Raw genomic sequence first — 25,967 nt, 5'->3', positions numbered from 1 at the left:
TGTTAAACCAATTATGTCCTCCGAGTTTTTTTCTTTCATTTGCGTCTCAAATCCAGACATATGAGATGTAGTAAGATCTCCAAATCGTCCTGGAGTTTGAATCAAATGGTCTGCCGAATCAACCAAGGCCTTCATGATGTTCCCAGCCACGGTAACAACTCAATTATGTCCTCCAAGTATATGTCTTTCACTTGCGTCTCAAATTCAGGCATATGAGATGTTGTAAGGTCTCAAAATTGATATGGAGTTTGAATCAAATGGTCTACGCAATCAACAATGGCTTCCATGATGTCCCCAGCCGTGGTAACAACTCAACTGTGTCCTCTAAGTATTTGTCTTTCGCTTGCGTCTCAAATATAGGCATATGAGATGTTGAAAGACCTCCAAATTGTCCTGGAGTTTAAATCAAAAGGTCTACCGAATCAATCAAGGCTTCTATGATGTAAACGACCGCGGTATCAATACAATTATGTTCTCCGAGAATCTGACTTTCACTTGCGTATCTAATCCGGGCATATGATATGTTGTTAAATCTCCAAATCGTCCTGGAGTTTGAATCAAATGGTCTGTCGAATCAATCAAGTCTTTCATGATGTCCCCAGCCGCGGTATCAACCCAATTATGCCCTCCGAGTATTTTTCTCTCACTTGCATCTCAAATCCAGACTTATACGATTTTGTAAGCTCTCCGAATTGTCTAGGAGTTTGAATCAAATTGTCTACCGAATCAACAATGGCTTCCATGATTTTCCCAGCCGCGGCATCAACCAAATTATTTACTCCAAGTATTTTTTATTCACTTGCATCTCAAAACCACACATATAAGATGTAGTAAGATCTCCAAATTGTCTTGGAGTTTGAATCAAAAGGTCAATCGAATCAACCAAGGCTTCTATGATGTAAACGGCCACGGTAACAACCCAATTATGTTCTCCGAGAATCTGTCTTTCACTTGCGTCTCTAATCTGAGCATATGATATGATTTTGTAAGATCTCCAAATTGTCTAGGAGTTTGAATCAAATGGTCTACCGAATCAACAATGGCTTCCATGATTTCCCCAGCTGCGGTATCAACCAAATTATTTCCTCCGAGAATTTTTTATTCACTTGCGTCTCAAAACCACACATATAAGATGTAGTAAGATCTCCAAATCGTCTTGGAGTTTGAATCAAATGGTCTGCCGAATCAATCAAGGCTTTCATGATGTCCCCAGCCGCGATATCAACCCAATTATGTCCTTCTAGTATTTTTCTCTCACTTGCGTCTCAAATCCAGACATCTGAGATTGTGTAAGATCTCCAAATTGTCTAGGAGTTTGAATCAAATGGTCTACCGAATCAATCAAGCCCTCGATGATGTCCTCAGCCGCGGTATCAATCCAATTATGTCTTCCGAGTATCTGTCTTTCAATTGCATCTCTAATCTGGGCATATTATATTTTGTAAGATCTTCAAATCGTCCTGGAGTTTGAATCAAATGGTATGCCGAATCAATCAAGGCTTTCATGATGTCTCCAGCCATGGTAACAACCAACCTATGTACTCCGAGTATTTGTCTTTCGCTTGCGCCTCAAATGGAGGCATATGATATGTTCCAAGATCTCCAAATTGTCCTAGAGTTTGAATCAAATGCTCTACTGAATCAACAAAGGCTGCTGATGTCTCCAGCCGTGGTATCAACTCATCTATGTTTTCAGAGTATTGGTCTTTCACTTGTGTTTCAAATTCGGGCATATGAGTTGTTTTAGGATCTCCAAATTGTCCTGAAGCTTGAATCAAATGGTCTACCGAATCAACCGAGGCTTCTATAATGTCAACGGCCGCGGAATCAACCCAATTATGTTCTCCGAGTATCTCTCTTTCACTTGCGTCTCTAATCTGGGCATATGATTTGTTGTAAGATCTTCAAATTGTCCTGGAGTTTGAATCAAATGGTCTGCCGAATCAACCAAGGCCTTCATGATGTCCAAGCCGCGGTAACAACCCGAGCAGCACAAGTCAGACAAAAATGGTTGTAGCAATTGGATTATGACTTAATCCGGACACATATGATTTGGACCATGCCCTTTTTGATCCATAGAACCAAAGTGAACACGGATTCAACTATTGTTTCAGATCATCCATGAATATCATCCATCCATGAAATATAAGCCTTACGGTCAACACGCGTAACCAAAAGGCTGTTATCTCTTTTAAAAAAACTTGCTTATAACCGTTTTGATTCATAGTACTAAATTGGATTTTAAATTGATATGGTAGACCATTTGATTCAAACTCCAGGACAATTTGGAGATCATACAACACCTCATATGTCTTGTTTTGAGACGCAAGTGAAAGACTAATACTCAGAAGACTAAATTGGGTTGACATCGTGGCTGGGGACATCGTGAAAGCCTTGTTTGAATCGGTAGACCATTTGATTCAATCTCCAGGACAATTCAAAGATCTTAAAACATAAAACATCTCATTTGCCTGGATTTAAGACGTAAGTGAAAGACAAATAATCGAAGGACATAATTGGGTTGATACGGCGGCTGGAGGCACCATGGAATCCTTAGTTGATTCATTAGACCATTTGATTCAAACTTCAGGACAATTTGGTGATCTTACAACACCTCATATGTCTTGTTTTGAGACGCGAGTGAAAGACAGTACATACAACAACAAGTACATAATTGAGTTGATACCACGGCTTGGGACATCATGAAGGCTTTGGTTAATTCGATAGACCATTCGATTTAAACTTCAGGACAATTTGGAGATCTTACAACATCTCATATGCCTGTTTTTGAGACGTAAGTGGAAGACTAATTCTCAGAAGTCAAGATTAGGTTGACACCGTGACTGGGGACATCGTGGAAGCCTTGGTGGATTCGGTAGACCATTTGATTCAAACTACAGGACAATTTGGAATTCGTAAAACATCTCATATACCTGGACTTAAGACGCAAATGAAAGACAAATACTCGCAGGGCTTGATTGGAATTACACCGCGGCTGAGGACATCATGCAAGCCTCAGTAGATTCGGTAGACCATTTGATTCAAACTTCAGGACAATTTGAAGAACAATTTGATCTCTTATGTCTTGTTTTAAGACGCAAGTGAAAGACAAATCCTCGGAGGACAATATGGAGTTGAAACCACGACTTAGTACATCATGAAGGCTTTGGTTGATTCGATAGACCATTTGATTTCAACTCCAGGACAATTTGGAGATCTTACAACATCTCATATGCGTGTATTTGAGACGTTAGTGGAAGACCAATACTCAAAAGACAAAATTGGGTTGACACCGCAGCTGGCGACATTGTGGAAGACTTAGTTGATTCGGTAGACCATTTGATTCAAACTCCAGGACAATTTTGAATCCTTAAAACATCTCATATATCTGTACTTGAGACGTAAGTGTAAGACAAATACTCGAAGGGCATGATTGGGATGATACCGCGGCTGAGGGCATCATGCAAGCCTCAGTAGATTCGGTAGACCATTTGATTCAAACTCCAGGACAATTTGGAGATCTTACAACTTTATACATGCAAGAATTGAAGACTCAAGTGAAAGGCAAATAATCGGAGGATAAAATTGGGTTGACACCGAGGCTGGGGACACCATGGAAGCCTTGGATGATTCGGTAGACCATTTGATTCAAACCCCAGGACTATTTGGAGATCTTACAACACCTCATATGTCTTGTTTTGAGACGCAAATGAAAGAAAAATCCTCGGAGAACATAATTGAGTTGATTCCACGGCTTGGGACATCATGAAGGCTTTGGTTGATTCGGTAGACCATTTGATTCAAACTCCTGGACAATTTGGAGATCTTATGACATCTCATATGCCTGGATTTTGAGAGGTCTTACAATACCTCATGTAAGACACAAGTGAATATTAGGGTGGTTCAAAAAATCGATTTTGCTCCACAGCGCTCATCTGATTCTTTACCATGTTCTGAGTGTCCTCTGAAAATTTGAGCTCATTTGTATTAAAACTGATTTAGCACAAACCGTTTCAAGTTTGCATGCAAATTAGTATGGGGAAATTTATTTTTTCATTATACTGTTAATGACGTTTCCCCATTAAGCGCAGGTTAAAAGAAAACCTACATAGCTAAAAGGGATACTCAACAGTTTTCACCCAACGAAAACCGCATGTTGATTAATCGTCCCAATAATTAGTAATCGATTTTAAGACAGGTTGCGAATCTTTAGTCATGATCGTTAAACTTCTTTGATGGCATCACTGAAATGTGCTGTGCAACATAGTAGCCTGAATTTGTGTGTGCTATCTTTCGCGCCACGAGCAGCAATGTTGCCTGTTGATGAGTTATGCAATTAGCTCCAGAAAATCACGGTTTAGATTAAATTCGATTACTAATTATTGGAACGATTAATTAAGACGCGGTTTTCACTGAGTGAAAGCTGTTGAGTATTCCTTTTAGCTATGTAGGTTTTCTTTTAACATGCGCTTGATGGGAAAGCGTCATTAACAGTATAATGAAAAAATAAATTTCCCCATACTAATTTGCATGCAAACTTGCAACGGCTTGTGCTAAATCAGTTTTAATCCAAATGAGCTCAAATTTTCAGAGAACACTCAGAACATGGTAAAGAATCAGATGAGCACTGTGGAGCAAAATCGATTTTTTGAACCACCCTAGTGAATATATTTTAAAGTATCTAACTATCAATGAATTAAGTGAAATACGTCACATTCGGTTTACGTCCCCCCATAAATGTCGTAAAAAGAAGGTTAAGTGTATGAGAATGAACAAAACTTGTTATTTTGAAAGTATCACTAGTTGATTCTAATGTAAAATTCACCTTTTGTTTTGACAGGAAAATGTTATTTTGAAAAAGTTCCTCTTGTCAAAATTCTTGCCGAGATGACATTTTTTGCATTGGTAGATTTAACAATTCAATACTTTCTACTGAAAACCACTAACGAATTTTCTTTATTTTACCAATGTTTTATTAATTTTACCAACGATTATTTTTTGTGTGTACCTCCTCGTGGTGCTGGCCGGGATACGAGCAGCCTTAGAGAAGATCGGGTAACCAACCCCGGTGGGAACTATGGTCGTATGCTGACAGGAAAGCGAGTGCCAGCGAGGGACTCTAAGTGAAACTGTGCATCATGGTCTACCGGGAATAAGGAGGAACGGTTCTCCGGAAATTTAGGGGGTTTGGTGTCAGGCCCTGCAAGCCAGCCTTTAAAAAAACATACGCAACGAACAATCAACAAGGGAGTACGGACCGGAACCATCGGCAAAGGCCACTGCGACGAAAAGGAACTAGCGATTGGAAACTCGGTTCGTGGAACTGTAAATCTCTCAACTTCATCGGGAGCACACGCATACTCGCCGATGTACTCAAAGACCGTGGATTCGGCATCGTGGCGTTGCAGGAGGTTTGTTGGAAGGTGCGTTGGATCAATGGTGCGAACGTTTAGAGGTAATCATACTATCTACCAGAGCTGCACAGGAGCTGGGAACAGCTTTCATAGTGATGGGCGATATGCAAAGGCGCGTGATCGGGTAATGGCCGATCAAAGAGAGAATGTGCTGGTTGAGGATCAAAGGCCGGTTCTTCAACTTCAGCATAATCAACGTCCATAGCCCACACTCCGGAAGCACTAATGATGATAAGGACGCATTCTACGCGCAGCTGGAACATTAATACGACAGCGGCCCAATCCATGACGTCAAAATTCACAGGAGATTTGAACGCTCAGGTTGGCTAGATGAGGAGTGACCGACTATTGCAAAGTTCAGCGGTCACCGGCTGACGAACGAAAACGGCCTACGACTAATTGATTTCGCTGCCTCCAAGAATATGGCCATTCGCAGCACCTACTTCCAACACAGCCTTCCGTATCGGTACACCTGGAGATCACCACTGCAGACAGAATCACAAATCGACCACGTTCTGATTGATGGACGGCACTTCTCCGACATTATCGACGTCAGGACATATCGTGGCGCTAACATCGACTCTGACCACTATCTGGTGATGCTGGTACCGGTACCGACGATCGAGGTAGCGTTGCCGGAAGAGGGTGAGCTCGATGGGGCCCCTCTTGAGGACTGCTGGAATACAGTCAAAGCCATTAACGACGCAGCGGAGAACAACGTCGGGTATGTGGGACGAAGTCGACAGAACGTTTGTTTCGATGAAGAGTGCAGACAGATTCTGGAGGAGAAGGACGCAGCGCGGGCGGTGGCGCTGCAGCAAGGTACCCGAAAAAACGCCGCCTGCAAGAAGCGGAGTGCGAGGGGATGGAACAGCTGTGCCGTTTCCAAGAAATACGCAAGTTCTATCAGAAGCTCAGCGCTTCCAGCAAAGGCTTCGTGCCGCGAGCCGAAATGTGCAGGGATAAGGATGGGAGCATCTAGACGGACGAACGTGTGGTGATCGAAAGGTGGAAGCAGCAGTACGAGGAACATTTGCATGGCGCTGAGAATACAGGCACTGAAAGTCAAGGCAGCGGAGGCGATGACTACGTCAGTTCTGCGGACGATGGAAGCCAACCAGCCCCCACCTTGAGGGAAGTTAAGGATGCCATCCAACAGCTAAAGACCAATAAAGCAGCTGGTAAGGATGGTATCGGAGCTGAGCTCATCAAGATGGGCCGGAAAAGCTAGCCACTTGCCTGCACAAACTGATAGTCAGAATCTGGGAAACTGAACAGCTACCGGAGCAACAGCTAACAGCAACAAAAGTTGGATTGGTGGTGAATGCGTCAAAGACAAAGTACATACTTGTGGGCGGAACTGAGCGCGACAGGGCCCGCCTGGGAAGCACTGTTACGATAGACGGGGATACCTTCGAGGTGGTCGAGGAATTCGTCTACCTCGGATCCTTGCTAACGGATGATAACATTGTTAGTCGTGAAATACGAAGGCGCATCATCTGTGGAAGTCGGGCCTACTACGGGCTCCAGAAGAAACTGCGGTAAAAAAAATCCGCCACCGCACCAAATGTGTCATGTACAAGACGCTAATAAGACCGGTTGTCCTCTACGGGCATGAAACATGGACAATGCTCGAGGAGGACTTGCAAGCACTCGGAGTATTCGAACGACGGGTGCTTAGGACCATCCTTGGCGGTGTGCAAGAAGACGGTGTGTGGCGGCGAAGAATGAACGAGCTCGTCCAGCTCTACGGCGAACCCAATATCCAGAAGGTAGCTAAAGCCTTAAAGCCTAAAAGGTATTTTCGATGGGCAGGGCATGTTGCAAGAATGCCGGACAGCGACCCTGCAAAAATGGTGTTCGCTTCCGATCCGGCAGGTACGAGACGGCGTGGAGCGCAGCAAGCGAGATGGGCAGACCAGGTGCAAAACGATTTGGCGAGCGGGGGGCGTATTCGAAGATGGAGAGATGCGGCCTCAAGCCGTATATTGTGGCGTCAAATTGTCGATTCAGTGTTATCTGTTTAGATGTAGATTGAATAAATGGAATGAATAAATGAAGGCATTCCTTTTAATTCGCAAACGAGTTTGCTCGCACGGGAGGGCTCGATGATTGAGATTTGTGAATGATTTTACCAATACTGCTTACCCGTAAGAATTTGGTTTATTCCGCTAAGTTTCATAAACTACCAGGCGTTCACCGTTCATCTCCTGCGCACCACAACACTGCGTTTTACCCCCAAGCCAATTTTTAAAGTTTCCCACAAACACACGCGACTCTATTCTATCCCTTGGCGACTACGGTTCTGTCGCCATTGATATGGAAGCGTAAATGGAGAATTGCCAGCAGCGACCCAACGATAGAATCGCAGCGACTAGTTGAAAGTCAAAAAACGTATCTATTCCGAGAACGATATTATGTGATATTTAGCAAGTTAAGTATTTCCTAGCAACTAGGGGAACTGTTCCGTTTTCAATCTCACTGAACATATATTCATCTCATCGCGAAACAAAGAAATACGGCACCAATTTCGTCGCTTCTTTTTGCTAACATGCGTGCTCACTGCTGAAAAAAATCACAAAAATAATAAACAAATCAAATACCTTTTCATTGCTTTGTTTTTCGAAGGACCAATATCGGAACTATGAGATGAAGTCCAGGAGCAGTAACCCTATATTGAATTGAAATTTTGCCTTCCAGCATAAAATAATTTAAATTTTCAATCAATGAAAGTTATTTATTTGTATGTTGATTACTTGTGCTCATTTTGTTGGAAATAATAATAATGCCATGAACTTGAATTACACGTTAAAACGAATAGCGATAGAAGGTTTAGTCAAAAATTAAATTTCAAATGACCGCCGTTACATGAGTATGTATCTTGTGTGCCAAGTACAATCAATACACTATGCCCATTGCCCAGGGTGTCGATAAAGTTTCCAGCCCGAAAACATCCTAGACCGGACCGAGAATCAAACTCGCCATCTCCCCAGTTTAACTTTTTCTTATGCAAGAGAAAAGCACCGAAACCGCTAGGTGGATAAATCAGGTTGATTTTGTTATTTTGCACGTTTTTTTGCATTGTGCATCGACAACATAACGTCAGCTTCTCATTTCTACAGCCAAGATGCTATTTTCACATTGTTTCTCTGCTGCTCTACAAACGAACAAAGGTGAAACAAGCACAACGTGTCTTTTTGCCTTCTTCACGATTCGCAACGCGACAGCCAGCAGCAGCGATGATGGAGGGTGGAAGTTTGCGTTGATGAATTTCCAACTGTAGCTTCGATTCACGGCGTCCATTTGAATAATAATTAAGGCAGCACGTCGCGTTGGAAATTTCTCCAACTTCGGCGTCGACATCGTGGAGGCAGCAACTACAAGTTCATTCCACAAAAAAAAAATAGCGAGCAACAAACAACAAAGCACGAAAACGTGAGAGTAGGTCATTCGGAGCGCAGTCACATAATAGTCGACAATGGGTAATGGGTATTACAGCACATAAATGACAGCCGGTCGAGAGCCATCAGGTGTGCGTTTTTGGCAAACTGGGTGTGGATAGCCCATATGGCCCTGATAACGATTGAGTAGCTAAAAACTGTTATTAACCGGTAGCAATGCAATTATACTATGCCAGTAGCAAAATGCATTTTGCCCAGACTTAGTTCAGAAGCAGTTCAGAAGGGGTTCATGGTCGTTTCCGTTTTCGTTCTCGTTGGTAATTTATGCGAACTCACATACTGGTTGTGTTGCAAAGTTGTAGCGCGTATGACAGGAGACAACAGAATCACAAACGAAATTGAGTACTTATACTATGTTTGCACTATGGACGTTATTCTGATAAATGATAACACTACTTGGTTGATAACTTGAATAACATAATAATTTCACTACTGATTCAATAAGGTTCACTCCATGTGTACTGTTTTGAAAGCTTTTAAGATAAAGATTTTTCGCTCATAAAGGTAACCGGTTGTTGTTTTTTCGCTACAACTCTGTTTGATCTTCTAGAAGTTTTTATATTTTATATATGTTATCCTATAATCACCATTGTCATAAGAGTTTTTGGAAATGTGAAAAACAAATATGAATTTAAATAATAGCAACACGTGAATAATCAATCATTATCGTAGCCAAAGCTCAGCACAGGAAGCATATGAGACGATAGTCTTCGATATCCGCTAAATATATGCGTTCACACACAATACTGTGCGATGACCATTGTGTCGGATGCTAGATCGCGATTAAGCCGTTTCCTTTCTTGCATAAGGTGTGCACTAAGGACCGATTAGAAACAAAACATGTCAATAAAACAAATTTTAAATAATTATATATATGATAGCAATTCAACTCATATAATTTTATTATACGAGATTGGTCTAACTCAAGTCATAGCTTGAATCGACAGCTTTATAATGGAGATAGATTTAAAATGAAAATTCTCGCACATCTAATGAATTCTCCCTGACAGTTTTTTTTTATCATGAGCATGTAGCTTCAGTTACAGACAACATTTAGACACTAATTCAAGACAAAATTTTCAAAACGACTTATCTGCTTTTGAGAACAAAGATTCAATCGTCGATTTGACGAATCTGATAGTGGGGCCATCCAGAAACCACGTGGTCATATTTTTGAAGATTTTCAACCCCCCCTCCCCCCATGTGGCTTATCGTGGTCATTTGGCAGACCCCCCCCCCTCCCCCCCTATGACCACGTGGTTTTTTCTCAAGTACAAAAATTAAAAAAAAACCTTATGTAACTAAAACATATGGTTAAACCGATCAATTTTGAAGATGGACAATTTCAACTGATTCAAAATCAAACTGAGCCCAGCATGGAAATTTTAAATTTTCATGAATTCGAACATTTTGATGATGTTATCATGTTGTAATGTGTATCGGGTATTAGGATATCTAGAACTCGTACACCTTCGATGCATCAGGAGGATACAAAAAAAAATGTGGACTCGCGAATATGTTATAAAAATTTCTAGAAAAAATTGTAATGGTTTAGAAATTTTCCAAAATATCCCTATATTTTTATTTTTTTTTTTTATTTTTTATTAGTGATTTTTTTTTAAATAATTATAAAGTTCATCACTGAATATCCCTGTAGATTATTAAGAGTATTTGGGACCTTCCGTAGCTCTGGAGGTACTGGAAACTCTTAAGATATATTAACCTCAGCGAAGCATCTGAACTGACTTCTTACAACAAAAAGTTTATCAGAGAATCACAAAGTTAATATGTAATCTTAGAGATGCAAATAAAACCTCCTACTGTTGTTTTTTTTTTGTAGCATTCCTGTAGAAATTCCAGTTTTGCTTTCAGAATCATCAAATTGGTTTACATTCGAATATTAACAGGTATTAACAGGTTTCAGTATGAATTAGAAAAAAAAAATCCAGCTTACTTTTTTTACAGAATCTCTTAAGATTTTTTTTTTCAAAATCCTGGGCAACTTTACTGAATCTTTAAAGGAAATTCTTATAAATCTCCAATGGATTTTTTTTTCGTTTTCCAAAAGAAATTCTTATACATTTTCAGCAGCTTTTTTTTTAATTTCCAAAACAAATTATTCGGAATATAATATTTTCGATGGAAATTCCTAAGATTTTCCAGTAGAAAATCGAAAAAAGTTCATCTGAAACACCAATAATGAATTTCCCGAGGAAATTCCGATGTTTTTACAAGTGAAAATAACGAAAAAATTGTACTTTTGAAAGAATTCCTTAAAAAATTTAATCAAAATTTTCAAGATTTTCTGATGTGAAAATTCCTTAAAATTTCTAAATCATTTCCTGTGCATTTTTGCATGGTAAAGATTTAAAGCAATGTTTTGGTGAACCTACAAAGAAATCAAAATGACTTCCCGAAGAAGAATGAAATTTTGGAAGAATTTATGGTACAAATTAAAAAAACAAGAATCTCGAGAATTCTAAAGATTTATTTTTTGAAAATCCAAAGAATTTTTTGAAGATAATCTATAGACTCTTCCGTGGAAATTCTAAATAATGCCTCGAAAAAAAATACTTGTATAATTTTTAAAAATGTGATAGAATTCACAAAGAGCGTAAAAAAGTATTCCGAAAAAAATTCATTTCAAAATGCCAAATTAAAAAAAAAATCCAAAAACAAAAAATCATCGGAAATATCAAAGTGTTTCATGTGGCATTGGCTGTTTAATATCTATCGGAAATTCAGAAGGGTTTTTATTGAAAAATTTAGAAGTCTTCTTCTTCTTCTATGGCTCCATATTCCAACTGGAAGTTGGTCTGCTTTTCAACTTAGTATATTCTATTAGCATTTCCTTTGTTATAAATTGAAAGCTTTTATATGCCAGCCATTGCACGATTATATATCTTGTGTAGCTAGTACGATGGATACACTATACCTAGGATGTCGAGAATGTTTCCCACCCGAACACATCCTAGACAGGAACGAGAATCGAACTCGTCATCTCCGGGTTGGCAACCCTACGCTTTTGCTCGCAAAGCTAACTGGAGACTGAACATTTTGAAGTGCTACAAATTGTCAATGAAAAAAAACCAATTCACTCCTTAAAATGTTCGAAAAACTTCTTTTGGAAATAAAGAAGAATTTCTGGTGAAGATTCGAAAGAACTTGTCGTAGAAAATTTCATTTGAATGTAAAAAAAATATATGAAAATTTGAACATTTTTTTTCCACCGAAAATTATATGGATTTCCCACGGGACTGTTTTGAATTTTCAGACAGAATTCACATGGAATTTTTTTCGGAGTTTTAAGGAATTTTTTTTTCGCAATTCACACTGGAGATGTTTGGTTTTTTTTTCATTAACAATTTGTAGCAAAATTTCCAAGCAAAATTGTTCAGAGAGATTTGTTCAAAAATCATTTTGAATGCCAGCACTTTATCAGGATTATATGTAGTAATGTCAAAGTTTTTACAGCAAATTTCTTTACTGGATTTTTCCTGAATATCCACAAGAAATTCCTTTGAAGTTCTTTCTTGGATCACTGTAAAAACATGAATATTTTTCAAATTTGTAGCTGCAGTCCGCTGATGCAAAAGTTTCAGCGGCGTGATGCCAAAAACCATCTGCGGCGGTGGCGCGGCGCGGTGGATTTTTTTTTTAATTTTTTCCCATTTTTCCTTTCCAAATTTTTGTTGTGGAAATTGAGACTGAATCGCAACCTGTTTTTTCGTTTATTTTTTTATGGAAAACGGATCTAAGGCTAAGATGGTCAAATAGCGCAGATATGCATCGGCGTTATGACCGGCGCTGCGTTACCGGTTTTTCTCGATGCACACCTGCGTCTTTTTAACGCTGAGTTGAAAAGACGCTACGTGGGCATCGGCCCTAAGATGCGCTTTGCGTTTAATGATTAAATCATTAAATTTTAATGATTTGTATTTTTTACACCGCTATTGTTATTCACCAAAAGTTTTTCGTGTAAAAAACCACGTGGTTGGAGAGCAACACCCCCCCCCCCCCCTGTGGCTTATCGTGGTCTTTTTCCAACCCCCCCCCCCCCTCCCCCCATATATGACCACGTGGTTTCTGGACGGCCCCTAGAAACCTTCACCTACCTATTGATGGTGTTGGTTTACGTGGGAGTGCTATCAGATTCGTCAAATCGACGTTCGAATATTTGTTTACAAAAGCAGATAAGTCGTTTTGAAAATTTTGTCTTGAATTGCAAAAAACTATAAAAATGGAACGAGGAAAAAGATAGTTGGTACTGAGCAAAAGGATTTATATTCCAAAGTTAAACTAATCTAAAATTAAGACTAGGTTTCAGATATATATAAAAATCAGATTTCTGATTTCAGGTACATTGTAATCACGTATCACAAAAAAACATGAATAACAGATAGAGCGATTCCATGAAAAAAGAATAGAGTCGAAAAAATATGTTCTCCGATTTTCCCAAAATGCATATTTTTTGTTTTTCTCTTAAAGTGGCTATTTTCAGAATAGGGTGGTCCAAAAATACGGTGTATTCTTAAAAAAATTAAACCTTCATAACTTTTGAACAAATGGACCTAATCGCACGAATGAAAAGATTTTCAGTCATAGATTTAAGGAAAATAGTAAGCTTTATAATAATTAATCAATCAATATAGGGCACTGCATGGACAAATCTCTTTCTCTTACGTTCTTCATGAAATTTGACATTTGGTGGCCTTGTTGTTTTCTAATCTCTTTGCAGTGAGAAAAAAAACAAAACAGTCCATCCAGTGCCCTATATCTGATTTTTTTATTTTCAATCTTCTGGACCACAATGACTCTATTTTTTACTAGTTGACGCGGCAGGTTTTGTCCTGCATAGTAGGTGAAAAACCATGCTGTAAACTGCTCATGCAGCGTATCTACACAAATCTTCTAGTTGCCTAGCAATTATTTTCACATTGTTTATTTATTATTTCAAAAATCGGAAGATCAGAAAAAAAAACATCATTCTCTTAACAAGCTTTTTATAATTAAAATATTTTTTATATAACAAATATGTTCAAAATTCATTTATTTTAGGTGGTTATTATATCCCCAGACTGCTTGATAACAAGCGGCTGAAATTCAACAAAATGAAGCTTCAATGACCGGGGATATTTGAATTCTTGTTTACAAAGCTGACATCGTTATTATCATGGATGTTATGCTGTTTGAATATTGAATAATTTCTATTATATTTTCTGGTATGTTGATTTTTATCAGCGATGGAAATAGTTTTCATCACCGATAAAAATCAACAACGCCTCCGCTGCCCGGGGTGATATTGAGTATGAGTACCGGAGAGTAGCATTAAGGTTCCCCCAAACACACGCGATGCTACAATCGCGACGCGATTCTATCGCTTGGCGAATGCGATTTTGTCGCCGTTGATATGGAACATTACCGGCAGCGACCCAACGATAGAGTCGTGGAGACTAGCTGTCGCAGTCGCGGCGATGAAGTCGCTTTGGTCTAGGGGAATCTTTAAGTATGTGCTTTCGGGTTCCCCCAAATATACGCAATGCGATTATATGTATAACTGGCTATATGTACCCGGCTTTACTCGGATCTGAAAAGTAAATTACGCAATTAAAATGTCCATTGCTATAGCTCGAAACCCACAGAGGTAGATCTAAAGCGCATCTAATTGTATCCATGTATCGATCGGCGTATCGGCGGTGAAAAAGCAGAGCATGGAGTTGGTTTCGTAGTGATAGGCAAGCAGATGAAGCGAGTGATGCGGTGGAAACCCATTAGCGAACGAATCTGTGTGTTGAGGATACGGGGCAAATTCTTCAATTACAGCCTAATCAACGTGTATGCACCGACAAACGATAAATCCGACGACGTGAAGGACACGTTTTATGAATGTCTTGATAAAGCCTATGGAGAGTGCCCAAAGCATGACGTGAAAATTGTTATCGGAGACGCTAACGCTCAGGTCGGCAGAGAGGACTTTTTCCGTCCCATAATCGGTAGGGGGAGCCTTCACTCCGCTACCATAACAACGGCCTACGGTTAGTAAATTTCGCTGCTGCCAGAGGGATGGCCATCAGTAGCACCTACTTTGCACAAAAGAACATCCGAAAGCACACCTGGAGACACCCAAATGGTGAAACTTGCAACCAGATAGACCATATTCTGGTGGATGGGCGCCATTTCTCGGATGTTATCGATGTGCGGACATTCAGAGGTCCGAACATTGACTCTGATCACTACCTCGTTGTCAGTAAAATTCGATCACGGTTGTCAACTGTATCGAACGAAAGATCACAGCGAACGATGCGTTACAATATCCAGCGATTGTCGGCGGAAGAAGTATCGGCTGAGTACCGCCAGAAGCTCGACGAACGGATAAGTGCAATCAACGTTAGCGGCAACATCAACGATCTATGGGAGTCGATCCATGGAGCGGTGAGCACAACAGCACGAGAAGTGGTAGGCACTGCACAGAGGCGACCCAGGACGGGTTGGTTCGATGTGGAGTGTCAGAGAGTGACAGACGAGAAGAACTTTGCCAGAAGCCGGATGTTGGTGTCGGGTACCCGTTCGAATAGAGATCGGTACAAGGAAGCAAGAGCAGCCGAAAAACGAACCCACCGCAGGAAGAAAAAAGAATACGAAGGACAAGTTATTAGTGAGGCGCAGGAAAAAATGGAGCAGAACGATATGCGGAGGTTTTATGAGTCTGTCAATGGCGTGCGGAGAAAGACAGCGCCATCTCCCGTCATGTGCAACGACCAACAAGGGAATTTGCTGACAGATAAAACTGAAGTGGCTGCCAGGTGGAAGCAACACTTCGAGACTTTGTTGAATGGAGGAAGTGACGGTGCATCGGTGAACAGAATAAATATTAGCGACGATGGACAAGCTGTGGAGTCACCTACACTAGATGAGGTTAAAAAGCTGTCAAAGAGCTGAAAAACAATAAGGCTGCGGGGAAGGACCAGCTCCCGGCTGAACTTCTCAAACATGGCAGTGAGCAGCTTTATGAAGTTCTGCACCATATTATGTCGAAAATATGGGAAGACGAGGAAATGCCTGCTAGCTGGTTGGACGGCCTCATTTGCCCTCTCTTTAAGAAAGGGCACAGACCGGAGTGCGCCAATTACCGAGGAATAACCCTCCTTAATTCGGCGTACAAAATTATGTCCCGTATTCTGTTCAACAGATTGAGACCGCTTGAAGAGTCCTTCGTCGGCGAATACCAAGCGGGTTTTCGTGAGGGCCGATCAACGACGGATCAAATGTTTACCCTGAGACAAATCCTTGATAAATTCCGGGAGTACAACTTGCAGACACATCTTCTTCTTCTTATTGGCATTACATCCCCACACTGGGACAGAGCCGCCTCGCAGCTTAGTGTTCATTAAGCACTTCCACAGTTATTAACTGCGAGGTTTCTAAGCCAAGTTACCATTTTTGCATTCGTATATCATGAGGCTAACACGATGATACTTTTATGCCCAGGGTAGTCGAGACAATTTCCACTCCGAAAATTGTCTAGACCGGCACCGGGAATCGAACCCAGCCACCCTCAGCATGGTCTTGCTTTGTAGCCGCGCATCTTACCGCACGGCTAAGGAGGGCCCCTTGCAGACACATCATCTGTTTATTGATTTCAAGGCGGCGTACGATTCAGTGAAACGGAATGAATTATGGCAAATTATGCTTGAACATGGTTTTCCGGCGAAACTGATACGGCTGATTCGTATAACGTTGGACGGATCGAAATCAAGTGTAAGGGTTGCGGATGAAATATCGACGTCATTTGTTACCTTAGATGGATTAAAGCAGGGTGATGCACTCTCGAATCTACTGTTCAATATAGCGCACGAGGGAACGATTAGGAGAGCTGGTGTGCAAAGAAGCGATACCATTATCACAAAATCGCATATGTTCCTGGGATTTGCGGAAGATATCGATATTATCGGAATTGATCGCCGTGCCGTGGAAGAGGCTTTTGCGCCTTTTAAGAGGGAGACAACGAGGATTGGACTCACGATCAATACCAGCAAAACGAAGTACATGGTCGCTGGCAATCAACGTGGGTTCATTAGTGGTGGTGGTAGCGAAATAGTGCTGGATGGTGAAAAATTTGAAGTGGTAGAAGAATTTGTGTATCTTGGAACATTAGTGACGTGCGATAATGATGTTACCCGCGAGGTGAAAAGGCGTATTGCAGCTGCAAATAGGGCTGATTACGGACTTCGTAACCAGCTTAACTCCCGTAGACTGCAAACGAAAACAAAACTCGCGCTGTATACTACTCTGATTCTTCCGGTGGCTTTATACGGCCATGAGACATGGACGTTAAAGGAGGCTGATCGGAGAGCTCTAGGAGTGTTTGAGCGTAAGGTGCTGCGGACAATACTCTGCGGTAAACAGGAGAACGGTATCTGGCGGCGTCGCATGAATCACGAATTGTACCAGGTGTATAAAGGGCTGGATATTATTAAGCTTATACAACACGGCAGACTACGGTGGGCTGGTCACGTTGTTCGTATGCCGGAAGAACGTCAAGCGAAGATAATATTTAGTAGAGAACCCGGAAGAGGCCGCAGGCTTCGTGGAATGCCGCGTACACGATGGCTTTTTGCAGTTGAAGAGGACCTGAGGGCGCTCAATGTTCAGGGCGACTGGAAGCGATTGGCCCAGGATCGAGTCCAGTGGAGAAGGATACTCCATTCGGCGTAGGATCATCGAAGAGCTGTAGCCCATTAAGTATCAAGTATCAAGTATCGATCTATTTTTATATATTTCTACAGCCATTCTCAAAAATAGAGAATACGTGTACCAAATCTGGTTGGAATTGTTCCTGGGGGTTGGGTGTTACACTGAATTGCTCATTTTCTGAAGACATTGGTGTGGGTTTAGTGAGTCGGCCTTCTGTCAACCCCATTCCCTGAGTGATAATTTCAGGTGTCTGTTTGCATATTTGCTTTCATCGCTCTATAAAAAAAATACACACACACAACCACAACCACATCCACATCCACATCCCACATCCAAATCCACATCCACATCCACATCGACATCGACATCCACATCCAAATCCAATCAAAATCCAATCCAAATCCAATCCAAATCCAATCCAAATCCAATCCAAATCCAAACCAAATCCAAACCAAATCCAATCCAAATCCAATCCAAATCCAATCTAAATTCAATCCAAATCCAATCCAAATCCAATCCAAATCCAATCCAAATCCAATCCAAATCCAATCCAAATGCAATCCAAATCTAAACCAAATTCAATCCAGCTTTGTGAAAATCCGGCCCCTTATTAATTTTGCAAATTCCAAGATATCTGATCCTACTGGTAATTCCGCAATGGCTACTAAGTCAGCACATTCCAATATAAATTTCCAGATAACATATTTGGTTTTCCGAACGATTTCGAACAGTGCAGCATCGAATATTTCTCCATTTCTCTCAGATTTCGTTAAATCATATAGCTCAATTGGTAGTCTCATGTACATGCACAGTGTGCATTGCACACTATCGCCGCCAAGTGGCTACATGAAATCTAAATTTGTTTTCACCAAAATCAATGCTCCCAGGACTTTGAGATTTTCTAAATCGTAAATCATTTTCTGTTGGTCTTCCATACGCACCTTGTAGTTTCACAAACTGATATACATCTCAGACACGTTTTATAGTTTTCTAAACCATAAACCATTTTCCACCGCTCCTCAGATGCGCATTGTGGTTTTGAAAACCACAAGCCAATTACCTACGGTCTTCCAGACGAGCCTTGTGGTTTTTCAAACCACAAACCTGTTTCCGAAGGTCTTGTAATTTTGCGAACCACAAACCAATATCCGACGGTCTTCAGACGTGCCTTGTGATTTTGCAAACCCAAAAGCATTATCCGACGGTCTTCGAGAAGCGTCTTGTGATTTTGCAAAGCACAACCATTTTCCGACGGTCTTCGAGACGCGTCTTGTGATTTTCCAAACCACTAACCATTTTCAACGAAGACCGTCAGCGACAGGATTAAAAGTAGATTGGCTGGAACGCCGAAATGTGGCCCAGCTCTAAATGGCCGGAACGAAATTATGACAGCGACTCTCCGTGGCACGCCGCGGAGATTTGATCAGAAAAGCCAGAGTCATGGCTTGCTGCTCGCCGATTGCCACGCTCTATAAATCTATAAAAAATTATAAACACACGCTGAAGGCATTTTACTCCACAAACCCCACAAACAGGCATTTGGTGATAAGCTCTATCCAAATCTATCGTACTGAATATCGACTTACCATGAAACGAATTGAGTAAGTCGTGGATATGAGGGACCGGATACTTATCCGGTATAGTTGCATGCTTCAGGCGTCGATAATCACCCACAAGCGAAGCTGTTCACTCTTTTTGGACACGCAGTGTAGTGGGCTAGCCGAAATACTGCTCGAGCATGCCCAACTCTATCATCAGTTGAAATTCCTATTGAGCTGCTTTTAGTTTATATGTATTAGTTCTAGTTTATCAGATGGTCCTCTGGTAACTATATGTGTTACGTTGTGGATTACTTTCAACCGCATCGTGGAAGGAAGTTAATTCAGGAAACGACAGCTGTAACACCAATAAGTGTTCGTGATACTATCCCTTCGGTAGCTGTCTGATTTGTAGTCACGTCGACAATGCGTCTGTTTTTAAAATCCACTGCCAATCCGAAAAAAACGAAAGAAAATCTGCTCCAATGATCGCAGTAGTGACTTCAGCGAAAAAGAAATTCCATGCGAATCTTCGGCGAACCCCAAGATCGACGTATAAGAATCGAGTCACGTAGGTTCTAATGTTCGAATTGGTTGGCGTTTTGCGTTTGTCGTTCGATGTTGCGGGGATAATGGACACATCCGAACCCATGTCGATTAGGAAGCGAATGTGGTTGACACGATCGCAAATTACTACGACTATGTGAAGCACCCACCTCCGCTGTTTGAGATGAGTGTGTATTTAGGTTTTTTATGACCGCCTAAAACAGAAAAGTGAACGACATCGACGGGCTCCGTTGCCGTACTTTCGGTGGTACCAACATATTTCCGTTTCTTATGATTGACGGACACGAGGAGTAGACATTTTTATACATTTAATATACATTTTTATACATTTTTATACAATACATTTTTCCCATGGGAAAACTGTCAAAACGCACGCAAACGTATCCATTGTGTTTGACCCTTCACGTGCCTTCACTATCCAACCACGTCCGGTACGTATCATGTTCAATCACGAACTCCGCAATGTACTTACCTGCTCGATGGCTACTGCAAGATATTGAAGATCACACATGTTTCGGCCGGAGCAAAGCGCAATACATGTGCGTGGGCCACCGAACACCAAACAAAAAGTAAAAAATATTTCACACGATTGGCAATTAAAAGTGAGGACTTTTTTTTAACTAGAATCAATAATACTATCCAATGAGCAGCTCGATGTAGCTCGAAATGCGGGCTAGTCTCTGATTTGACGTTTGTGGAAGTCAACTCCACCCACCGTTCCGAGTATTTTATAGACAGAATCACCGTCTTCGACCAGAGATCGCACAGACTGAACATTTAACATCTAGCAGGTGCTGATGAAGTGAATTCACGCCTTCTTATTTACCACATTGGTCAAAATGCTCGGAACGGTGGGTGCTGTAGACCTCCACAAACGTCACAAAATCAGAGACTATCCCACAGGCAAGCTGACGGCCATTACCGCTCGCAGAAAATTGGATAGAAGCTGAGTACAGGGATGTATCATCACCACACACGTTTCAGGCCTGTGTTCAGTTTTGCCACCTTTGCAAATGTTTGGCCGACAATGTCCATTAGAGTGGTCCAGCCTAGTATGGGGAGAAAAAAAAGTCGTCGGATTCTACGGGAAATATATGGGACAATACACCTCTGTTATTATTTCGTACAGGAAATTGGATGGAAAAGCCCGATTGAGCCCATATTTGAAGGAAATGAAGTTAACATTCCAATGAACAATTCGACATAAAATTCTACTATTACTAAATAAACTTTAAATCAGTTTTTGACTGATTTATTTGGAGTTGGGTTGAGCACTTTAAAATTCATTAATTGCCATGAAATCATATGCATGCAATCAAAGGTGCCTGCGATGCGTTATTTCGCGCGCACTGAAACATAAGTAACTGCACGCGCGCCACAACACATATCGCAGCTACCTTAAATAACATGCGCTTGTTTTCAAGGCAATCAATGAATTTCAAAGTGCTCAACCAAACTTCAAATAAGTCAGCTAAAAACTAATTTAAAGTTTATTTAATCATAGTAGAATTTTATGCCGAATTGTTCATTGGAATGTTAACTTCATTTTCTGCAAATTTGGGCTCAATCGGGCTTTTCCATCCAATTTCCTGTACGAAATAGTAACAGAGGTGTATTCTCCCATATATTTCGGCTGAAACCCCCATATTAACTTCAAATCAATTGCGCCAGCTTATGCAATAACCGATCAGGCTGAAATTTTCAGAGAATGATTTTCTTACCCAAAGGCAAAATCCTGGTGGTGCCCCGTAGAATCGGACGACTTTTTGTATCCTGGGCCAGTCTAAATTATCCATGTTATTCGCGAAACAAATAAATTGACTGGATCTGTTGAGAATCGTACCCCGACTATTACACCCGGCTCTTCGCATGACACCTTCTAGCGCAATGTTGAACAACAGGCTCGAGAGTTCATCACCTTCTCTCAGTCCCCGGCGCGATTCGAACGAACTGGAGTGTTCGCCCGAAATATTCTCTACCCACAGTTTTGCACACCATCCACCGTTGCTTTGGTGGGACCACCCTTGACCAGTTGGATGGTCAGCAAGCCTGCAGCGAAGGCATTCGCTCCGACAAAGATAAAGCAAGTTTTACCAATTTCTATTCGGCAGAGTGGCAATTTATATTCACAACAAAAGTAGCGCCTCCTGAATTGGGTTTAAACAATTTCAAATATTTTTGATTTTCATCATTTCAGCTCTTTTCAATTTAGTTTTTGACCGTTTCTCAGACATTAAATTATTTATGATTAATTTATGAGAAATGAGAAACGAGAAAACGTTGAAAACATGGTTGTTCTTTCCAATAAAACGCAGTAGACTATAGAAGTCGTTTTTTTTTTTAATTTTTATCCTTAATATTTTCATCTTTATTGCAACGATTTTGTTTTTCTCTGGTTCTGTGAAATTTCATTACATACTATAATAGCATTTTTTTTGTTTGTTTTTGTTTTGAATTAGATTACAGCTGATTACTTGGTTTTTCATTCTCTGATTTTGCTTTCTGCGGTTTTATGCTTCCTGGTTTCTGTGTGTATGATAGTGTTTCGTAAATTACTTTTCTTCCATTTTTTCAGCGTGTTTTGCTGTGTTGTCTTTGTTGTTTCTGTGGTTTTGATGATTTTGTGGATGTTACACATTGAACCGATTCTTACTGAATCCGCGTTCAGTTACTATTGCTACTGAATTGTAGTCGAAAGAAGGATATCCACTTTCATTTGGGTTTCGTTTCTATTTTCCCATTTTCACAAGTGTGATGGTAGCTGTTTGTGATAGGTTTGCATTTGTTTGACAACTGCGCTGGTTTCAAACTTAGTTTGATGATGTTGTTCTTGCTGTTGTTTGCTGGTTGTTTGTTGTTGCTGTTGTTCCTAAATGTTGGTTTTCGATTTTTCTTAGTAGATGTTTCATTTCTTTATGCGAAAAATTGACAAGTTTTACACACGGTTACTCTCACTTTGTTTGCATTTGCTTTGCTTTCTTGTTGGTTTGTGTTTTCTTTTGGGTACTACTGTTCTCCCTCGAGCTGTTGTATTTCCTGTTGTAAAGTGATTTGTTCTATTCCTTGAAGTGAAGGTACCAATAAGTTTCGGGCAGAACGAAAAGAGTTCTTCTACGACTTCTCTTGAAATGTGTGTATCTTCTGTGTTAGGTTTGTGTGAGTTGGGAAAGGAAATTTGGTAGCAGTAGTTGTAAAAGTTGTGGTAGTCCCGAGACGTGACCGGTGGGGTCGCACAAAAGATGGGCGATTCGCTTCATACGCTCGCACGTTCCTTCTTTGTGTATTAGGTAATCAATGTTTGTGAGTGTGAGTGTGTGTATTTGCTTTTGCATATTTGCGTTGCCTTAGAGACAGGGATATCTACCAGGAAGAAAGTAGACGGTGTCGTGTATCTACGAGTGCGGTAAGATTGTCAAAGTCTTTCCGTTTGGTTTATCATTTGTGTATTGTGATTTGTTTTTGTTCTTGTGTAAGTGTTTTCCTTCATATTGTTTCTATTATCTTCAGAGAGACAGAAACAGAGAGAAATATAATTTAGTATTGTTACTTTTCCTAATCACTGGTTGTTGGCTAGCATTGATGTTTTGTATGTTTGTGTTACATGTGTCAGTGTATGTATGTTTCGTGTACGTGATGTGTGTTTAATGCAAAAGGCGAAAAATTGTTAGCTTTTATTAACTTTATTTATTTTTTTAGATTCTTCTTTTATATAATTTTGAAAGCCATCACTTGATTCTCCTTTAATCTTATTAACTTGTTTCGTTTTATTAAATAACATGAAAACCAATTTTCAATTGTCCATTTTTCATCTTGATTTTTCTTCGTTAGTCGCTATTTTTCCATTGTTATAGGTTATTGTTAATACATCATCTCTTTTCTATGTTCTTGGGTATGCCTTTAAACCTGTTGGTGTGGTTGATTTTATTCTCGGATTGAAGTGACTAAAGTTTCTGTGTATGCTGAAATGAGTGTATGTATGTGTGTACATGAGTGTGTTTCCGTTTGATTTTCGTTCGGTAACTGGAACTGTGTGTACGTGTTTGTGTAATGGCAAACTGCTGTCAAACCGAGGAAGGGCTAATTGGTATTTTATTGTATTCCTTGCACTGCCTGTGTAGATAGAGATGAATGATTTTCCTACGATTCTTTCAACACTATTTTGAGAGATTCTTCATTAACTTGTCAGTAACTTCAAAATGGACTTACGATTAAATGTAACAATATACACGATCCATCTCTAAACATGTTTTGTTTATTTATACTTCTGTCAAACGCTTTTCCGCCGATTCCTCCCAATAGCAACGCTTGTTTCGCTTTCGTTTTGCAATATTTTTTTTTATCAACATCAAGATTTCAAGAAAACATAAATGCCTTATCTCATACAAGAGAAAGGGTTAGGAGGAAAATTAAAATTAACACGTGTCGATTTTTTTGTTTGTTTGTTTGCTTTTTATATCTCACAATAATGCTGCTGCCTCTGCTGCGCTTATATATATATTTGCTAATTTTCTCTTTTCCAGGTTGACATACCCAAGATGGCGCCGCTTGCGACTCGCTGTCACGACAGTCGTCTGTAAAAAACGTGTCACGAGTTTTCTAACAGGGTTAAAATTTAATGCAACTTTTTTGTATGATTACAATATTGAGATATATGGAAAAGAAAAGAAACAGTGATTCGAGAGCTATGCAGCGTCTAAATGGGATTGTAAAATCTTCACAACCTACAGTGCACGAAAATAGGGGGATTGATCTAGAGAGGGTTCACTGCAGGTGGTGACAGCACTCGCACGCAGTGCCATCTTTGGCCGGTCTGTCAATGCTTTTCGTCATCCAAGTAGCTTATATTTTATTTAAATACTTTGTTCTTAATAGTAATCTTACTAGTTATTAACCGATATAGAGAAATATAGAGAAAAAATATTTTCTGTACAACAGAGCGCTTTTATTTGTTTTTTTCTCCTAGATGACGTGATATTGTTTGGTTTTGTTTTTGTGTGCATTCCTTTTTTGTTAGGGCTTTCGTGTGTGTTTTGATCTTATTCGCAAAGTATCTTTTTGTATTTGTTTTTTATTCGCTGTCCACGAGAGGAAGAAGATTGAATTACATTTTATCTTTCACTTGATTTTAAATTTGTTGCTCTTTTAGCGATTAGCAGACGTCCTATACGTGAGTTCTTTTTCTAACTGACTAGTATTTCGGCTATAAGAATTTAATTGTTATTTTTACCTTGCTATTACTTGCTTCGTCTTTAAGGTAAATAACTATTTTAAATGAATAGGCTAGCTCTTTGTGTTTTCATCAGATATTACTTTTTTAAATGCTACATATATAGACTTCATTCCTTGTGTAATGCTGATAACGTTGTCGCTCACTGTTTTACTCAAAACTGTCATTAATAAATATGTTAACAAAAATAAAAAATGTTGCTGCTATTTGCCTTTGGCTGATTTTCCAATTTTTCAATACAGGAGTCCAAACTATTGGGTTAAATCAAACCAGTTGAGCATTATGAGCAACAATTGTAGCCTCACTGCAGAAGATATTCTCTTTATTACACACGAACGTCTTATAAATTAAAACCTTACAAAAAAGGTAATTGTCATAAGCTCAAAACAAAAGATTTGGTGGCGCAACAACTGTACAGTTTGGGTAGCGTTTTTCTCCTTGATTTGCGTCTGGGTTTCGGTTTCCTACTAGTGAAAAATCTTATCGGGAAGTGTTGTAAAATTCTTAAATCTCACTTTCGTAAGTTTAAATTTTCTGGGCAGTATAGTACGATTCATGTTTTCTCGTTTCTTTCTCTGAGTGTCGTCCCGCTTTGCGTCGAGTATTCTTTGTATGTGTGAGTGTAATGACTGTATGACTGAATGATTCGAATGAATTTCGGTAACGCTTCTTATCGCACCTTGATTAGCAAGTAAGAGAAACAATTGGAATATCAGAAAAAACTAAATTTTGAATATCAAAAATTGGGGAGCTGTATACAATCGTTTCATAATAATAAGTCGAGTTAAATGGGCAGTCAAGAGCGTATTTGAAAATCAAAGATTGACATTTACAATTACAGTATTGTCTACTATAGTGAACAATGGATCCCCGTTTCTAAATTCAAGAAAATAGAGATACAAAAATCATTTCAAATCGAATCAAATTGGAGCAGCATCTGCATTACAGCAATCATGAATAGAAAAATAAAGGCGGTTGACTGGTGAATCATTGAGCTGTGTGCCCTTGACAATTCGGAAGGAACAAGGATGGCCATTGTGGCAACTATAGTTGCATACTAAGAGCA

This window comes from Armigeres subalbatus, unplaced genomic scaffold (genome assembly GCF_024139115.2).
Source record: "Armigeres subalbatus isolate Guangzhou_Male unplaced genomic scaffold, GZ_Asu_2 Contig515, whole genome shotgun sequence".
NCBI classification, from domain to species: domain Eukaryota; kingdom Metazoa; phylum Arthropoda; class Insecta; order Diptera; family Culicidae; genus Armigeres; species Armigeres subalbatus.
Note: the sequence above shows the minus strand (reverse complement) of the source record.